Below are 14,194 nucleotides of genomic sequence, written 5' to 3'. Positions count from 1 at the left end.
GAAATGATAACTGAACTTGTTGTTTCCCCGATCCTTGAGTCACAAATCCTAATCATATGTTTAATGTTGTGATGTGTCACTGAGACCCATGCATCCAGCAACCAGGTTCTACCTCACGTTTCGTGTACATTCCTCCCCCATGGGATCAAAGCAACAGAGTAATGAATTTTATATGACGAGATGCTAATGAAAAACTTTCATTGAATTAATTCAGTAAACACGAGTGTATGCGAATTATAGAAATGTGCCCTTTACATAATGCCCCCAAGCTCCCAGCCACCCGGCCCTCTAATAGCATTCATGCTGTCCCGTGAACAGAGACCCGTGGAAAGTTACAAGGCCATCTGCCCCTCCTTCTCGAGAGCTGCACATCCAACCCCCCTCCTCCCTTCAAGGCTCACCAGGGCTTGAAGGTCCCCGGTATTCTGTTGTTGGAACAGTACAGCTACACCTCCCCACATTCCTGCTGGACCCGCACCAAGTGTTTACCTTCCCCCATGCCTCCGACGCCAAATGCCACCATAAAATCACTATGTGCCACCCTGGACAGGCCAAGAAGTATTACGACCACACAGTCCCAACTGCCACCGCCTTTTTGAAGTATTAGCTATGTGCCATCTCCGACCCAATGGTATTTCAGTTCTCCCTAAGTTTAATGGCTCATAGAAACAGTTATTCACCCCTGTACTAACATATCGTAAAACTATTACTCACAACATCTAATAGAATACAATGATAAAGGTAGCCTAACCCGTGCCCCCTGATAAGACACCTGGACCCATGATATTGCATCCTTTGTTAATGACAACTTTATGATGATGTATAAAGAAAGCCTTGTATTACATACTGTTTTCCTTTGTCCCCTCCCTGGTATTAGATTGGAGTGTTGAAGGTTTTACGTAACAACTAGACATAGACAAATGTGATGAATGTGTATGAATGGCCACAAGGGCACGTTTTTAGCACCAAAGTAGTGTATCTCCGTGGACAGCCTGCACCCTGGCACTCCACCCCGATGAGCCCAGCTGACCCAAGCAATCCTTGATGCCACTACGTGGATCCCCGCCAATCATGGAGCACCGCGCCTACAGCTGACATAGTAGCTAGTCGTCACTATACAAACCCCAAGACTATGTGGCCCCTATAGCTTAGCTCATGCATGACATGTATTTGTAATATAAATGACTGTCTTTGCTATTGTCAGACAGAGCTCTCTCAGAGTTTGCAGAGTCCTTTCTATGCCCTATATCTATTTAGATAAAAGACTTTTACTTTCAACCACACTTCGTCCTGGTCTAATTCCCTCCAGGGCTGTGTCCATCATTGACTCTCATTGGGGAGTGTTATATGCCTTTTGGGGGACGTTCACTTTCAAAAGCCACCCACAAGAAATAGAGACTCAGCAAGTGTCCATACAGACTCCTGCTGATAAACTACATGAATCAAGTTGTGTACAGGCTTCAAAAACAGAAGGAAAGGCAAACAAGGGACCGACGAGTAAAAAATAATTAATGATGAAAATCCTTCATGGGCCACACTAGAAGTGAAAGGAAGCTCCACTAAGTTGTCGGAAGCATAGAATGACAAGCAAGAAAGCAGTCGTAATCTGGTGGAACACGATATCAAGTTAAAAGAGATTGAAGTACTACATTCTCAAAAACAAGGACTTGACACCAACTACCTTACAAAAGAAAAGAGTGCTGCAAGCTAAGCAGATATGGCAACAATATTATAGACAATCTAGCATGATGATTGTGAACAACAAACCAACCATACTCAAGACAGAAAACCAATGATTAGCAAGACTATCACTCGATATTACTGAAATTGAAGCACTGATGAACAACCATGAGGAAAGGCACAAAATATTTGGAAATATACTCCCATTAAAACTAGACCTAAGAGAACAGGACCGAACCTCGACATCTAAACATGAGAAACCAGATTGCATGCCAAAAACAATAAGCACTAAACAAGTGGAAGAACAGATCAACCACTTCAGCAATTTTGAGAAACAGAAAGCGGCCAGACAGGATTCTATCACAGCAATGGAAAGAAATCAGACCAGCAACACAGCTACGAAATGCCAATGTGATGCTCAGACAGATGAAATAATTACTCCTATTCCAACGACAATGGCAGAACTACAGGGTGCGTTGATACCTGCTTCGAGTCACGCTCTGACACCTTTCATAAAACTGTATGAAACCATCAGTAACACAATGCATGATCAGACAACACTGATTGCCCTGATGCACACTAAAATTGCCATGGAAACGCTTATAAGTAAGATCCAACCATATTGAATGTCGAAGCAGTAGCCATAAAATCAATGGCAGTGGCGTTTGTTTGATATAGCGAGAAGTGATCGAGCTGATGAAGAACAAATGACAAATGTCTTGATGAAGATGCTAACCACCAAACAGCAGGCAATGGAAAAAAATCAGGAGCAGACTACGAGAACAATCTACAAAAAGCGAATGAGGTAAGCAACAAGAATGAGAGCCTACTCTGTAAAGGAAAAGTTAAATCATGATTCCTCCAAGAGGAGAGCAGTCAACAAACTACAATAGAGGAACTAGCAAAAAAGAAACACAACTCTAAAACACCTTGACAGCAGAATATGCGATGAACGGTCCAGTAAGGATCGTTGGCATACAATCCTCTACCAAAAAGCAACTAAAGGTGAAAGAACACAACAATCCTATGAATAGAGACAAGCAAGGTTGAACCATACACCAATAAAATCTACCCACAGCAAATGAAGCTGACATTTTCTAAATCTTTGACCGCAATAGGAAGAAGTCATACATCATAAAATCGAAAAATTAGAAAAACCTGGAGAAAAAGAAACAAAAAATCCCCAAATTATGCAGAGAGGATCCAGGGCCATCTTAGTAAATCTAACAATGCCATTGGCCCCAGATAAATCAACGATCCAAAAAGGAACTAAACATAACACAAATACAATAGACCCCACTAGTAGTAGTACTAATGAGGTAGCACATAGAGCCCAAATGAAGGAGCAATTACTAGAGGATAAAATACAAATGAAGATTCTGATGAACATTTCTGTAATTATTGCAGATGAAATCATGACCACATTGGAAGACTAAGCTACATTATATATCATTGACGAATATGAAGAAGGACACAGACGACACTTGGATTATGACATTCTATCCTGCGAAGACATCTCAGACAATGAATTAGACCTATCGGAACATCAAGTGGAGTATCTTGATGACTCAGATGACAATGAAAAAGGTTCTACAGAAGATAGCCCTCGTTACAGGAAAAAAGCCCTATCGGGTTGTAACAAGCATTCAGAGAAGATCAAAACAGCCTTCTCTATAACGGAGAAGACCATCAAAAATCTACGACTACCTGTCTTCCTTGACCCTCGCAATTATGCAGCATTAAATACACTGAATATACAGAGAATAAAGGAAGTTAAAGATGGCTCAATCTTAAATAGAACCAACCTGTTTCGTCTATTGCATGCAATACCATCGCTCGAGATGATCGAATAGTCAAATTCATACAAGGGCAAAGAAGCAACAATGTCCTGATTCAATTTAAATCAATGAGGGTTGCGGATGATGTGATGAAGCATACAAATCAATTAACACAACTAGGCTTCCCATGTATTGCAAAATATTCCAGAAAAACCACACCACTTTTATCACTTGATAAAACTGAAGATAAAGTCAAAAAGTCGAAAACAGGAATGAAACCACAAGCACTTAGCCCTACATCAACCATGAAAGAAAAAGAGCTCCAAAGCAAAAAAACATGCCCAAATATGTAGAACGAAATCTCCAGATAATATGAAAACATCTGATGGTCAAAAATATCAGAAAAAGCAAACCAAAGACTTACGGAAAGAGGAAGGCAATGGACAAAGGAAGACATACTTATAACAACCATGCCCTGAAAAGAAGCAAACCCTGAAATTATGTTCATGGAATAACAGCTCATCTATTCAGAAACGCAAACACCAACTTAGCCAAGTATGAAATCATATGCTTTGAGGAGACTTGGATAGTAAATCAACCGATCTGTGATGGGTACATAACTGGCATGCACCCTGTCATATTAGGACCAAAGGACAGACCATATGCTGGTTTATTAACTCTTGTTAAAGTGAATGCAAACATACAGTTAATAGAGACATTCAATCCCAACCCTTGGATCCAAATCACTGTAGTTGAAAGCAAACCGTTGAAAGTGGTTGAAAAAATAAAAAATATATGATACAAAGTAAATCGGTATCAGAAATCTGTACTGGAAATCACCCACATGTAGGGATGCTTCCTTCATCGATGAAGTGCTAACTAATATAGATGAAGTCCTATTAATGTGGACAGCACCAGCCTCCTTCAGCAGCCACACATTATGGGGGCCAGCCATCCATAATTCTTTGGGTACCCTATCCAAGTCTTTCTGCAAATATTCTGGTAGTGTCTACGAAAGAATAACATTCTAGAGAACCTCTCTGTGTTCTATAGTTACCTGACAAGGTATGCTTCTCTGAAACATAAGTTTCACTGTGTCCTCATTATCTGAAAAAAGCATTTAACTGCCAAATCAGTTAAATGCAGTGTTGTGTCCATTTACCATGCAAAATAACCATGCCCTTCTGTGTAATAGCATCTTCTAAGTGTATGTGATTGTGGTGCCATGCGGTACCCCCTTGATACCTCTGGTCTAAATAATAATTCAGTGGTTAATCAAAACATGTTACCCAATCTAACAGCATCCTCCTCCCATAAATAAAGAACTCTGGGTTGAGATGTGATTCTTGCAAAACCCTGTAAGCACAAAACATCTGCATAATTGCACAATCCTGTGTGTAGTACATGCCTTGGGTAGAACACACTATGCGCTTGTCATTTAAAGATATGGTTGTGTTCAATTTTCTCATTATATCTTTTCCCAATATGTTTATTGGTGTGTCTTTTGAAAATAATAAGGGTGCAACAGATTTGTGCAGACCTATAACAAGGGGTAGGTCTTCTGTAAAAGGAACCGCCATATCAGCCCCAGAAAAAAAAACCTGTGTGTCCATTACTTTGTTCGACAAAGGAAACCTTTCGTCCTTAATACAAGAGTAGGTAGCTCCCGTGCTGACCAAAAATGAAAAACTGCTGTTGCCTATGTTTAATGCCACCTGTGGTTCCACTTGCAGGTCTGCAGGTACTGAAATGACTGGGCACATCAGAGATTTCTCTGACATGTCCTATTGTGGATGTGTGCCATTGCCTGTAGATAAAATGTGCTGCCCTCTTGTACTGTTGCTCCCATGTAATGTCGTACTGTGCCGCACGCTAACAAATTATTACCCCATTGCAAAGTGGCTGTCTGGGCATGTGAGTCTGCCTGTGTCAGAAAACAATTTCATTGTGAAAATTGAAGCATCTGTTGTTGTGTGGTGTTTTGCACCATTTGAACACATTGAGGAGCCTGAGGTAATATGGATGATGGTTGCCTCTGCTGTTGCTGTGGTGCATTTTGTCTGTTTGGATGACATATACGTTGAACTTGTTGGGGCTGTACCTGGGGCTGTGAATGCTCCTGGGGCTGAAACATTGGCGACAGTTGCACATATTGTTGTGGTTGTACTTGTTATGGTATCTGTGGTTGTGTGGGGTATAATATCTGTTGGAGCTATTCCATATATACTGGGAAAACTACAGAGCCATATACTACTTGATTTATGCTCCTACATTCTTTTGTAAAGTATCCTATCTTCCCACAAGCCCCAAACTATCTCTCAAATCACGGTCACACTCCACCATATTCAAATCCAAACACCCTTCTCCTTTGATAACCTCCTCTATCCTTCTGAAAACATTGTCCCGGTTGGAAATATGGTCCTTGCTAAACCTGTGGTGCAAACATTCCTTGTGGCATCTGTGGAATAAATCCTCTTTGCACATCAGGACAAACTCTGTCTGCGGCACCTGCAGGGAAATAAAAAACAGTCTATGGTAGTTTTGGAGCAACCCCAACATTTGAGGTGTTGTTTGTGTGCTGTCCATCAGTCACACCTGTTATTACTGCACCCCCAAACCATATTTATCCAGCTTTTTCTGCACTAACCTAGCCTTGATTTATCTTATTATTTTACTTGTCTTGTTTAGTCTGCAATGATGTACTATGTGTTCCTGTATCTCTATCCATGCCTTTGTCTCTATTCCCACCACCTTTCCCAGTTTTTTCTGTATGTCTGTGGGGATACCCCTAGATAAAATGGGATACAAAACAGGGATATTCTTATCCCAAGCTTGTCCTTTTTCTAAGCCCCTCATCTCCTGTACATTTCTGAATTCACTGTGTAGATTCCTCTTCTGGTGTCATGGAACAAGCTCAAGTAGACTGCATGTCAAATGTATTTGGGTATAATTCCCTTAGTGCACTCCATACATGTGCTCGACAGTTATTGAATGGCGCTCCGTCATAAGCATTGCTGCTCAGTGTTACCACCTTTTGCAAAAGAGAACCCGCCTGTTACCCCAAAAAGAGGCAAACAAGCTCATCATGTCCCCTACAGCCAAAGTTGTCTATGCAGTCCTTTTCTCCAGGGCTACATCCACTTGCTGGCTCTGGCAGTGAGAGATGGCAAGCTTTAATAAAATTCTCCTTACCCATATTTGGCCAGGGAACATGCTAAGCACCTCGGCAGCCTTTTTGTAACAATGGGTACTGCATCCCTGACTTCTGGGGTTGCTCCATATTACCGTCTTTGCTCAGCACCACTGCTAATCTGCCGGGCAATTTTCTAAGTCTCTTTCCATATGGCGTCACACCAGTATTCACAGGAAAGTGCCCATCACCATTGTCTTTCTCATCTTTTCTCTCCTCACAATGCTACGAGTGGTAGTGCTCTATTAACCTTTGAGCCTTCTACCCTATTTCAGATAATGCTGTGTTACTAAGCGCACTTATCGGTTTCTTACTGGGAAATGTTACTGACTTCTTTGTACCTTTTTTCGGTCCGACACAGATGCATGTCGAGGGTTTGTATTGCCCACAGTTGGATGCAGGGTATATGCGCTGTAAGGAGTCAGAGCAAATTAGTTGAGGTGAGGGATGGCAGTGGTGTTTTCTCCTCACTCACTGATGGAGGAGCAGGTGCTGGCAGATAGTTGCAGCTATGTTGTATTCTTCTAACTTACTTTAGCTGCTTCAGAGTTGTGGACATTGGCCTTCTATTTAACTTCCCCTTCTTACCTCTTCCTCGAACATCTTCTAGAGTACTAAAATACTCTGTACATATTGTCAAGGATGTCCCTGTCATGCATGCCTTCTCTTGGGCAATGTGTGAACATGCTGCTTGTGGTCTCACAGATCCACTTGGCATGTTATTTTAATATTTTAGCCCTATACTTCAGACGTGTGCCACACATATGACGAGCTGAGGGATGGAGGAGGAACTGCACTCTTGCTCCTACTTGATCTCTCAGCAGCATTCGACTTGGTCGATCACAAGGTACTCTGAAAACACCTGGACTCTGCTGCCCATTTCTCTCCTGAGGCCATCAAATGGCTAGAATCTTTCCTCAGCGAAAGAACAATGAGAGTTTTTTCCCCTTCGGCCGCAGCTGACCCTACCCCTATATTATGTGGCGTTCCCCAGGGTTCCTGTGTCTCGCCTACCCTATACAATATCTTCAGCAAACCCTTGTTCGATGATCTAGACCTTCTGGGTATCACCTACACTAACTATGCAGATGATACACAGATTCTCCTCCCGCTTTCTGGGGATCATAGGAAGGACTTGGAATTGGTGAACAGGGTATATCTCGTTGTTGAAGCATGGATGGCCACACATGGCCTGTGCTTGAATGACGACAAGACAGAGTTGATAATCCGGGAACACATATGAACACCAAAAAATTAGGTCAGGAAATCTCCTCCTTCAATATTGATGGAAATCCTATCAGGGTCTCCAAGGAAGTAAAAACCCTCGGTTTCTACTTGGATTCCACACTATCATTCGACAAACAACTAAAATCCTTGGCCTCCACCACCGCATAAACCTGTAAACTGATAAGAGCAGGCAAGCCTTTCCTCTCTAATGACAGTTGCATGATCTTGGCTAGAGCACTTATCCTCTCCAGGATCGACTACTGTAATGCCCTTTACAGTGGCGCCAACAAATCTACCATCCAGAAACTTCAAACGCTCCAAAACAATGCTTTGCGAGCAGCGCTTGGCATAAATAAAAGAGCACACATCTCCACCATTAGACATCAACACAAATGGCTATCTACAAACCACAAAATTCAATTAAAAATGATCTCCTTGACACATAAAGCTCTTAACAACGCCGCCCCAAGCTACCTCACAAACAAAATACAAAGAAAACCCTCCATCAGACCTATTAGAGCTACCAACACTAACTGTCTGGTAGTACCTAGATTTAAATTTACCACGGTCGGTGGGAATAGTTTCCCTGTGAAGGCGGCTAAATCCTGGAATCTATTACCCAACAATCTAAGAGCAGATCAGCCGTACCCACTATTCAGAAGGAATGCTATCCAATATCTTATCTCCAACGACCACTAGACATAGGTCTATAGTATTCCCAGACCTGACACTTGTCCCTCTCCTCTGTCTCACGATATGTTATGCGTACCATCTTCTATGTAACTCATCGACCCGCACGATGATGGTCCTGCACATTTGTATACTATTACTGTATCTTGTATAATATGTATAACTTGTATAATATCTATGATATCCATTACTGTATCTTGTATAATATGTATAACTTTTACTGTATCCTGTATAATCTGTAACGATGTAAGTTTCGCATTATCTTAACTGCTGCGCCCTTCTTCCTATGGGTCTGGAGCGCATTAGAAATAAAACAAACAAACAAACAAACAAACAATATGTTCCAGTGGAGTCACCATGATGCCTTCAATATGCATCTATACAGTTCCGGCAATATCTTATATTCAAATATCTACCCTTTACCCAAAGGCCAATTTTGCACAAATTCAAAGACCACCCTTTTTGATGTGTGTTCAATTGTCACCCCAATTTCGACAATTTCAAATGATAACCGGTTTTGTATTTCAAGCACGTAAGTCACACACCACCCTTCTTTCTTTTATTCACACATACTTCACAACAACATTATACATACCTCACAACAACCCACACTAACAAAACACAAAACACTCAATCTAACCACATAGACATATCCACGCCCTTCTATACCAAATAGAAAAACATGTCTTAGTTATAATCACTACCTCATGTCCCCCACTAGGACAAACAAAACACACCATCAACTACATACAAAAACAAAAACACTGTCTCTCCCTCACAGGATCACAATAACAGCCTACTTCTGCACAGTGCCATCTTTCACCTTATAAGAGGAGATAGTCCACATCAATGCACAGTTCTACTCTACTATGATGTCATCATCTCCCACAGCATGGGAGGGTCACCTCAATAACTTTGTTTGTAACATATATGCTATGTTTCCATACCCTTTACTTAAATGGGAGATTCCCTTTCTGCTCCATATACGGCAAAATACCAAAATAATCATAATACCAAAATAATCTACTAAATAAACCAATATACTCAGTATCACATCTTCATGCAGAAGTATGCAGAAGTATGCTAGCGTTATCCTGGATCCTCCAAGCACCCTCGATGCTGAGACCCCCTCTCAACTGCCTGCACTGCCTGCATCAGCTACTTTTCCCAAGGGATGAGGAAGGCCTTTTCTGTAAAGGGGTGCTTGCACGCCTATTCAGGATGCGGGATGGGAAACTGGTATCTGTAGGCTAAAACCACTTCGGCCAGACGTGCGGCAGGGTAGACCAGCCCCTCAGGGGGTGACTGGAGTATCTGAAATGTAAAGGTAGAGCTGTCCCAAAATGACACAAAATTAGGAGCCACAGAATGCTCAAAATTGAGTGTACAAACTGCTGAAAGAACAAATTTAATTCCAGAACAGCTGGGAGAGAGCAAATAGCATAACAACTGAACACTGTCTCGACACTATCATTCAGGGCTACATAATATAAAGCTGAAAATCACAAATTTAGCATATTTGATAAGTGTTACAATAATTAAAAACCTATCAATATCATTGGCTACATGTTACAAAACCCCTATAGAACACCAGACACCCTGCCCAATCACTGGCTGATTCATCATTGCCACTCGAAAAAAATCCCCAACCTTAAACCATTACCTCATTTATGTTCAGACTGTGTTTTTATTGGCTGGCCCGTATGAGGTATACCTAACAAAGGAGGTCTGTTCTAAGTGGGTTAAAAATCTTTTTAGATAACTTTGAGCCTTTTTGTTCCACCAAATTCTGACCAATGAGAATGTGGGAAACACTAGGGAGGACACTAGGATGTTGCAAAGCTCCTGAACATTATAATGGAGTTTCTCTGTTCTGCAAGCCATGTACTGCATGTCATGTGACTCCTATCTCGACACAAGCTGCAAACCAGTACACCATGACTTTTCAACTATATTTTGATAAATCTCCGAGCTGAGGCACTGCTGTTTGAATTAAATTTTATCTATTTTCTACAAATTTCTAAGGCATCCATTTCATAAAAATAGGCCCTTTTGCGGCACTTGGGGTGCTTTGCTCATGCTCTAACTATGTTAATTGCCACTAATGCCCTGTTGTACCCTTACATGTTTTGTGAATTTATTTGCCTTTCACGCTTGTCTTGAATTGGGTTTAAAGTTATGGGGCTGCTTTCGTTGCAACAATTAATCAATTGTCTGCTTTTCCTACCAAAACATTTCTGACCTTGACGCGCTTGCGCTCACCACAAAATAACATTCAACTAAAAGGGCCTTAGTTCTGAAAGGTATCCCAACAGAACAACATGATGAAATGTGGTGCCTGTAGCCCTGATCCTATGCCAAAATGGCTGTTCTCTTGCTCATGATGAGCATTGGAGCTCACACTGCCCAATGACAAATTTCTTAATGGCAGCATGTCTGAACTCTATGAACTAATATAACACTATTCTCAAAAAACACTATATATAAAAAAGAGAAATGCATTCAAAAAGAAAAACAACATTACATCAAGAAAGAAAAATGCCCTGCCCTAATATATTTAAAGGCTTTGTTTCATACTTTTTTGCTCAGTGCATGTTGCTGCATGCATATTTGCGCAACACAAAAGCGGCGATGGCTGAAAGGTATGGGATTAATCCTAACCTCTGGCATTGTTTGTGAAACTCGATAGTGTCCAAACTGGGAGGAGGATTAACTTACAAAGAGTAAGGAATTTGCTAAGAAAATAAATTATGGGACTGGGCATGCAATCATGAATGCCTAGCTAACCTAAAAAGTTATATTGAATATTTAGGCTGCCAAATTCACTATTTGTGGCCCCATATGAACATGATGATGGCTCCTGCTCTGGCACTAAGACGGTTTTTAATGTTCATTCACTTTAACCAATTGCCGACTCTTCCAGTTACAGGCCCTAGGGTGTTTTGAAAGAAGAAAGGTACTGCAGGTGGTGCTATAATTGGGAAATCAAGGAGTGAAACAGACATGTGCCGACTCAATGTAAGCTACTGTGTCATTATTATATGGTTTACTTACGTGAATTTGCCCATTAGATTAGTGAAATAAAAACATACTCCTTTTGGAGAATCTGCCTCATGACTAGGAATAATCACTGTAACATTGTACATTATAAGATGTGGATAACCAGTCTCCACCAGATCGAAACTATGAAGTAATTGAATGGTGATGATGGTACCAGATAGTCGGTTTTGTATAACCAGGGTGGAATTTCTATTAAATGCTACACTGGGTATGTTGTATTGATTATGTCATTATAAGGTGTTTTACTAACATGTTGGTTTTGGCAAGTTATCTATTGAAGGTTAATATGAATTTAGATTTGAATGTGTATGTTTTGTATAAATAAATTGTCTTATTGTAACATTTTGAATGTATGGATTATGATACAAATATATATGAAAAGTTCTTTGAACTGAATCACATAATGAATAAATAAAATTTAAATGTTTTAAAAAAATAACTCATCCTGCAAGGACTCAGAGTCAAATCACTTCTGAAACCAGGGTTACAACAGAATAGGTGAAAGTCTGTATTTAAAAGGGTTAGTTGCGGGGTGCAGGTGTACTTCCGAACAGTTCAAAAGCCTTCTCAATGTGCTTTCAGCAATAAGACATTGTGAGACTACATTGTCATTTGCACATAATAATGGCATAGTGGCATTGCATTATTATTATTTTTTTTTATTGGCATTTTATCTTAATAACAACCTTGCATTCCCCGCCACCTTCCACTCCTGCCCGCCCAACGTCACTCCCCGCAACCCCTCTTTTCTCATGTGCATAAATCAAAAAATGAGCTACACAATAGGCCACAAAACAAATTCAAACATGTTCTACCCCTTCAAGAAATTCCCAATGTGCAAAGTTTGTGAGGACAGTATGGGCCTCATTACGACTTTGGAGGCAGCCATGCCGTTAATAAGAGCATGGCTGTCTCCAAAACCGTGTCCGGGTCCAGGTTCCCAGAATATGGAATTACCGGGCCATTCCGAGTTTGGAGGTCCTGATAATTCCTCCTTCAGGGAACCCGGGGCCGGACCTTCCCCATTCCCATTTGAGCCCCCATACATCCTAAGAAGACAAATTGTACTGATTTAAGAATTGGCTTGTTGGTCTGCCTAAGTGTTTGTATGAATCACAAAGAAATTAAAAAAATGTCACACTGAATTTCATCAGACATTTATGCACATTTCGGCAACAGAGCCACCTGCTGGGCGGGAGTATCAACAAAGCCTTTCTCAGAGCAGATAGGCAATGAACCCTAGGGGGAAGCAGACACAAAAGGTATACAGTGATTGCATTTAGGTCAATGGATTGCTTTTTCAATTGTACATTGTTGGACATTCTCATTACTTAAAGTCCCTGTTAAGTGTCTAACCCAGGATTTTATGGGCAGGACAGGAAGCGGTAAGCCAGTGATTACCTTGTCGACACAACACATGTGTGGAACAGTGAGGTGGGAGGAACTGTTTATCCAACCTTATAGATCTGTGGACAGAAAGTATTTTGTCCTGGTATCAGAATACATTGTTGTAATCTCTCCCATGAATCCAACCATGTCGCTTCTGGCTGCATAGTTTTCAAAATACTTGACACTTTCTGTGACCCACATTAAAGACTTCTGTTTTCTTCGAGGATGGGGCATTCATCATTTGCCCCATTTCAGAGATTAAATCTACCAAGATATGAGAAAACTATGTTTTATAAACAGCACAAGGAAGCAATTAATGATGAACTATGGGGAAGTTTCATTGAACTTTATGGGTGATCATGGATTGTACTGTGGAATAAATTAGGGTGGCTTTCAAGTTTAATGAGTGTGTTAGGGTGGGAGGGTGGTTATGTATGTTATGTGTTTGCTTGGTGTTGTCCTGCTTATTTTTGGATGTTAGATCTTTACTCATGGTTATGTTTTAGGTTAGGTCTAGGTTTGTTTGTAGTTGGTAGGATTAATGTTTGCTGTATTTCTTAAATTCATTTCTAAGTTGTGGTGTTGTTTCCAACCTATATGACCTAAAATGTAATTAATCTTGCATTTGATGTATTTCTATTTTGTTTTATTGATAATAAGAAATAAAGAGTAAAAAAAGAATACATTGTTGGTGAATATGATCAGTTTCAACAGTCAATATGAACTTGCTTTTAAAGATATTAGTTGATCTCCGAAATGCATTTAACAAAAATATGCTAATTAGGAAAGTAGCGTCTTGTAGAAATATATATAGGTAAACTGGCACGGTACCTTATGTGAATTAAGTGTATAGCCCTTTGCTTCGTGGCGACACGGCCAGTGGATATTTCCTCCTTCAGGGCAAAAATGGATGAATGAGCAGGCTTTGGATTATTCTTGCTGTCAGCCCCCTGGTAAAAAAGAATGATTCACATGACTAAAAGGGAGAACCTTACTGGAAAATGGGAGCACATAGTGAGAGCAGTGTTTCTCGGACTAAAATACAGCGAATGATAATTGAAAAAATGCCTACCTTGAAAGAACAAGCAGTTAGTCAGAGAGACCTAGCCTTCAAGTAGCGCCGTATGGAAACAGCTTACTCTGCCACCCCCATGTCCACTGGCTCATATGAACCAAGGGC

The sequence above is a fragment of the Ambystoma mexicanum genome, chromosome 7q (genome assembly GCF_040938575.1).
Source record: "Ambystoma mexicanum isolate Mex_15411 chromosome 7q, UKY_AmexF1_1, whole genome shotgun sequence".
Lineage (NCBI taxonomy): Eukaryota > Metazoa > Chordata > Amphibia > Caudata > Ambystomatidae > Ambystoma > Ambystoma mexicanum.
The sequence above is the reverse complement of the archived record's forward strand: the minus strand, read 5'-3'. Positions refer to the sequence as shown.